Source organism: Populus euphratica, unplaced genomic scaffold (assembly GCF_000495115.2).
Source record: "Populus euphratica unplaced genomic scaffold, PopEup_1.0 scaffold324.1, whole genome shotgun sequence".
In the NCBI taxonomy this organism is placed as follows: domain Eukaryota; kingdom Viridiplantae; phylum Streptophyta; class Magnoliopsida; order Malpighiales; family Salicaceae; genus Populus; species Populus euphratica.
In genome coordinates, this window is record NW_011500211.1 from 120,008 (window position 1) to 127,392 (window position 7,385).

Consider the following 7,385-nt stretch of genomic DNA (forward strand, 5'->3'; position numbering starts at 1 on the left):
TGAAGAGAGAGTAATCCCACAAAATTGTGAGGTATTTGTGATAGAGTAAGTGAGGTGTTTTCTCCTAATAATAGAGAGATTCTTAGTTGTTCTCCTATTATTCGAGAGAGGTTGTAAGTCCCATATTACTTAGTAAAATCCTTCTATACTTGTCTGTGGACGTAGCCCAAATTGGGTGAACCACGTAAATTCTTGTGTGTTCCATTTCTGATTTTATCCTGTCTCTTATCTTTTATCTTGTCGGGTTTGCATGCCATCATCCTAACAGAACTGGCAGAGAGGGACGAGCGGGAGAAGCAGGAGGAGAAAAAAAACGAACAAAGAAAGGAAAGAATAAACAGAGAAAGAATGGGATGGAAGAAACAAAAAAAAAACCAGAAGGGGGACAAAGGAAACTGTGGAGGAAGAAAGGCAAACAGGGAAAGAGGCCAGGGGATGACAAGCGGAAGACCATAATGAACACAGAGGAACAAATACGCAGACGAAGGAGGAGAGTCAGGGAGGACGAACGGAGAAGAAAAACAGGAGAAAAAGACGGGAGAACACCGAAAAAAAACCAGGAAACAGAGAGGATAGAGGAACGAAAAAGAACAAAAAACAAAGCATGAAGTGGAGGACATAACAAAGGGGAGAAGACGGTCAAGTAAAAAAACTGAGAACCAGGGAGTGAACACAGAGGAAAAGAAAAACAAAGACCAGGGAGGAGGAAACACACATTGAACAAAAGAGGATAGAAAACACAGAAAGAGAACCAAGAAACCAGGGGGAAAAAAAGAACAAACAGTAGAGAGAGAGGGAGAGAGACCAGAGAAGAGGAAAGAGCCCATAAAAGTAAAAAGAAGGCAGAGAGGAAGAAGACTAGAGGAAGAGCAAGAGGAAAACAGTGGAGGAGAAAATAGCATCACTTGGCCAGCGCTCCATCATCGTCATCTTCATCTTCGAGTGCAACAACAGGTAAGCTGCGTTCTCCCTCCCTGCATTTTAATTACATGTTGCTGTAGCAGGCGTATACGAACAGTTCACGCATGCTTGGAGGTAAAAAGCAATTGCCAGCCAGGTCAAGCCTGTCTCTTCACTAGGCCTGTTGGGTGTTATATGGATTGAATTAAATTTAATTTGGCCTGTTGGGTGTTATATGGATTGAATTTAATTTAATTTAATATATATATAAATTTATTTTAGTTTATTTACTAACACTAAAATAAAAAATAAAGATATCTATTTAAATTTATTTTTATAGTCATGTAATATTTATCAATACCAAAGTTAAAAATATTTGTATTTAAATGTTAATATAAACTAATAAATATTTAGTAATTTAAGACATAACCAGCGATACAGTTTATTTCAGACAAAGCGTTTAAGAGGTAATAATATCTTTATTTTTAAGTAACAAGTCCCGTATTATAAAATCTCTACTGATCAGTTATGATTCTGAGTGACCATAATATTATGTGACAACTCTTTAAATAAGATCATTTTTCATCAAAAAATAAGATGTTAGAAATCCATTTTTTCCATAAAAGATATTTTTAAGGCTGCCGCGATGTTGGATACAACAAGTTTCAAACTCAAAAATCTTTCACTTGAAAGAATATTTTAAAGAATAATATAAATCATATATTAAGACCTCACATAATAATTTAAACTATTAAATTGAGTTGGTTAATTGATAATTAGATTATCTATTTATATTAACCTTAAATCTAAATTGTTCTGGAAAAGAAATCCTCGTTTAAAGTTACATGGCTAATAAAATTCAACAAGCATTTGGATGAATGAAGTATTATATGCATTTAATAAAAACCATTTGAGAATTTTTAAATATGAATACATGAAAAAAGTTAAATGATTTTGTATAAATAAATATCTTGTTTATGGTTAATTGGGTTAATTATTTTCATAACTTTATTAGAGGAAGATAATCTTCAATGTTATCTAAAACTAATTGAAATTAAACTTGATAGAGAGGATGCACAATATTATATTAGATTCATTTTTACTCAATTTATAAATCATTGATTCCATATAAATCATTGATTCCATATTTATTCGATCAAAAATGTCAACCTGGTCAATATAAAATTAAAATGTAATAATAATTGATTAAAAATAAAATATTATTATAATATAAATATTTAATTTAATAAAAATACAATTATAAAACAGGTGCTTTTTGGTTGAATGAACGTTGTTATAGCCTCAAAGATCATCAAAAACACATTCATATTAAAATGCCTACTTGATTAACCCTAATTTGTAGGTCTAGCTTACACAACACATCATTCAACCACAACTTATTTGAAATTTATTTTTAATTGATTTAGAGCTTAGGGTTCATATATTGGATTGGACTTGTAAAAAGACTGTAATGTGCCTTGTGCCGAATCCCAAAAGGAGGCTAAAACCCATTTGGTAAATCTGGGTCTTTGAAGCTTTAATGTTATAATAAAATATAATCCATGCTGTTGTTAAATAATGAAGAAAATATATAAGAAGCAAAAAGAAAAAAAAATATTTCATGATTGTTTTGTTTTTTCTTTTAAATTATTAGATTGTTTTTAAGATAGGTTTCACATGACAAGACTTAATGTCTATATTGTGTGTTTTTAGAAACTCAATTTAATTTAAAACAAGTTGTTTTAAAATTTTCATAATTAAGACTTACAATAATAACATTAATAATAAAATAATTTATCATATAAATTAAGGTCTAAAATTGTGATTGATGCTTAGTGAAATCAGTATTGCCAAGGATTTAAGCTTATTGCATGCTAGCTACCTCACTAGGCATGGATCAATTTAATTGGATTGCCTTTGAAGTTTTAAGGTTAATTTTATTTTGCATTGTCAAGTTTATATAGTCAATTATTTAACTTTTTCAAGTTTCTTTTCTAATTACAAGAATACAAAAAAGTTTATATTAAAGCTAGGTCTTCAATTATTTCAACTAAAAATTATTAAAGTTAAAGTGAAAACTATCAGGTTTAATTCTTCTTTTATAAGGGGTTATCAATGTTGGCAAAGAGATAATTCTTTATATGTTTTGGTTTTAAAATCCATGGTAAAAGGGGTCGAATGAAGGATTTACTGCTCTATTTTTCAAGATTTTACTACTCTGTCTCATTTCGGCTTGCTTTTAGTGTTTTTCTCCACTATTATAAGCCTTTTTTAAACCCTCACAATCTAGAATTTAGATTCGGTATTTATAGAAAGATACTTAATTATTTGTTTTATATTTATGGACTTTATTTTAGAAATGTATCTAAAGAATGTAATATTATTAAAATCTTGAAAAGCTTGTTGTATATATCTTACTTAAACCAAATAAGAAGCAATAAAATTTTAAAAATAAAATAGTCATCCCTGATAATAAAATTTTTCAGCATGATAGGTTTTAAGTGATTCAATAAGTATCCTAAACTAATTTTGTTTAAGTGTGTGCGTGTACGGGAATGTAATCAAATTAAAACTTGATTAATACAATAATATGATAAAAAAAATAGACAATAATAATAACAAATAAATAAATTTAAAAATTATTATCTCGAGTAAAACTAAATTAACACGTGAAATTCAATACATAGCACATGAGATCAGAATAATCTTATATATAGAAGGATAAATCATAAAATATCATTTTATTAAAAACTGACTTGAAAAAAAAAAATTTGAGTCAATATGGTCCAATCTTTCAAACTCATAATATAAAATATTAATAAAATCTTCATTAATAAAATATTAAAAAATAAAATCAAAAATAAAAGTTCAAATAAAAAAGGGTTAGGAAAAAAATTTTAATCAAAAAAACAAATAACAAATCTGGCATGAAATAAAATAAACTAAAATATTAAAGGGTGTAATTAAAAAAATAAATTAATTAACAAAATAATATAAGAAATTGAGGGATCCAATTAAAAAAATTATCAAAAGAATAAAGAAGTAAAAGAATAAAAATAAAATAAAATAAATAATAATTAAATATCAACAATCAAATATAAAAGAAAAATTAAATTACTACTTTAAAAATGTTAAGGTGTAGGCTCTGAATTGAAGGGTATAGAGGAAAGAAGGAAGTAAAGAAAAAAAACAGCCACTTGTATAAAACCTAAGATATTTTTACCACACGCATCGTTCAAGAATGATGGCAAAACCATAGGAATTCTAATATCTTCGTATAAGTGGGAGTCTGACCGTCAGATATTGCTATACGCACCGACCAAACTCCACGCAGCCGACGTTCACGTCAGTTTAAAGCGCAACAAGCTTTTACAAATTAAATAACATCTTTTATGCCAAAATATTAGAATCTTCAACATTTTCTCATAAAGTAAAATATAAATAAATAAGGACGTTCTTCACTTTTTCAGTTCATGACATGATTATGCCGGCCGGCCCTCAATATTGATTGTTCAAGTGTTTAATTTTTTTTTTTATTAGTAGGGCTAGTTTGTATATATATTGATTAATTTTAGGAATTTTAAAGTTAATAATTAGATAAATTTTCAGTAATTTTAATGTTTATAAGATTCAAATAGATAATTTTTTAGAAATAAACTTTAAAACTAGCTAATTAAACTATATTTTTTAAAATTTAATTTGTTTATTTAATATTGTAGTGGTGTGTTTAATGTGAAGACAAGTGAAAAGTTGTTCAAACATTTTTTTAAATTATTTGAGTATTTACACCAGCCTTGGGATATAAACATGTTTTTATACTATAACTTTATTTTTATTAGATACAATCTATTCTAATAATTTAATTCAAGAAATGTATCATTCCAATCGCTATCTAAGCTAAGTTTAAACTTAAACAAAAGAAGCCATTGTAGTTTTTGATAGAAACAAAATAATCGTGGCAAACAAACCACAAGGACAGACTTTGAAGGACAACTTGTTCAGCCATCAAAATAACGTTCAATAATGCTCCTCGTCAGAATCGTGGCTTAGCTTGCAACTAATCAGATAATTTCACATGCATGACCCCACACCCAATACTCAACTTACCATTTGAGGTTTTTATTATTATTATTATTATTATTAAATTGTTTGAGTATTTGCTTAAACTTTTTTTTTTGTTATGCATCATGACATCGTATGTGCTGGTAGTGAAATCATCTAATTTTTGGTGATATATTATTATTTATATTTGAATTAAAATTATTATTTACAATGTAATTAAATTTAAAATTTTCAGTAAATAATTAAATTACTTAAAAATATAAATTATTTTATAAAAAAACTAAAATCTTTCACCAAAGTTAAGAGAGAAATGAAATGCTTACCAAATACTTATTTGATAGTTTTAATTATAGTTATTAAACTTAGTTTAATGATTGATCCTGTTAAAGGGTCGGGTCTTGAATTTTATAGGTCAACTTAAAAAAATTAAAAAAAATAAAATTTTAATATTTTATATGAAAAATTAAAAAAATCCATATAAATATAGGTTATATATATTATAAATAATGAATTTTAAAAGAATATTTTAAAAAATATTTTGTCCCATATTAAATAAATATAACCTTTTTTTTAGGAATATAAAGTATATATATAATGGGTTTTGAATCCTACGTTGAAAAAATACAATTTTTTTTTTTTATGAACCTAGAGTATATATATTAATGAGTTTCAAATTTCACATTGAAAAAAAATAATTTTTTTTTAAAAAAATATAGAGTATATATACTAATAGGTTTTAAATTCTACATTGAAAAAATATAACGTTTATCTTGAGAATATAGAATAAATATACTAATGGATTTTAAATCCTACATTAAAAAAATAATATATTATTTTTTTAAGTTGAAATATTTAAACTAAAAGATTTTTTTATTCTACATTGAAAAGCCATAACTTTTTTTCTTGGAAATATAAAGTATATTTACTAATAAGTTTTGAATCTCACATTTAAGGAAAAAAAAATATCAGATCTCGCCTAGTAGTCACGGATTGACCAATCAAGTCAACCGGGTTTGGCCGGATGATTGTACCAGCTAGTCTTTTGACAAATCCGGACCGGTTCAATCTCCAAGTTGACTGGGTCCTGGGTCGACCCAAGGGGTAGATCTAGGTTTAATAATTATGGTTTTAATTGGTTAATTTTAGCTAAAAAAACGAATATAATAGCAAACAAACTCTATAAAGGTTAGTGACAATTTTATTTTTAACACTCTAGCGTGAAATTTAAATTCTAATAACAAAGAAGTAAATATGTCCCTTAAACACTAGATGTTGGTTGAGAAAAGTGGAAAAGGTTATAGATTAGAAGCAGTTGCTAGAAGAAACACGGGTACATTGGGTGACCTTGACTGAAAATACCTAGTGTTGGTGGAAGACTATAAGAGAGATGATTGTTGGTGATGAACTTCAACGAAATTAGGATACTAGAATCTCTGTATTGGTCCAACTTGAAAGTTTAATAAAGAACCTAAAGCACATTCATTTACACAAATATTAAAAACAAAATCAGAAAATCTTGATTTTTGATACCTAGTGTCTAGTCATGCTTTATAAAAGCAGACAACATAAAAGGAAGATACACTGTTTTGTATTTTATATATATATATATAATTTATTAATAAAACCAGAATACGACATTCCAAAAATCAAAGCAGACAACATAAAAGGAAGATACAAAGGCAATGACAGCTAACAAAAACACTGTTTTGTATTTCACATTATTAATATAAACAAAAACCCTTCCCAAATGAAAAATGCTTGACACGTTTAATTAACTAAAACTTTCAATAGCCATGTGCATTTTTGGGCCAATCGAATATATTTTACATATACATAATTATAAAAAACAATTATATCAATCTAATAATTTAATTTATTAAATAAAATTTTAAAATATAATTTATTTTATTTTTAAAGTAAAAATTTTATAGACTTAAAACTTGTTCAGATTTATATTATTTTATATTTAATTTTTATCAAATAAATAAAAATAATGAAATTTAAATATGTAATTACTTAATTATTAAAATTTTAATATATTATTAAAAAATTATATTAACCTAATAATTTAGTTGTTAGGTGAAATATCATAATATAATATAATTTATACTGTTTGATGTAAATAAATTAAAAAATATAAGATCTCATTTATATCAATTGTTTGGAATCACAATTCAATTCTAGAGTCATAATTAAACATTTTACAGCGAAGAATTCTGAGTAATATTATATTTCTAGGATGCAATGATTAAACCAATTTACGATCAACTCATCACTGCTCCTCTATAAGAGCACCTTGAGACTTCAATTCTTGAAGCAAGACAAAGAAGCAAGAAAGCAAGCAAAATGGTGCCTTCAAGTGCTTCGATACTTTCAATGCTTCTGGTCCTACTCCTATCTCCATTTATAGTTTCACATGCACT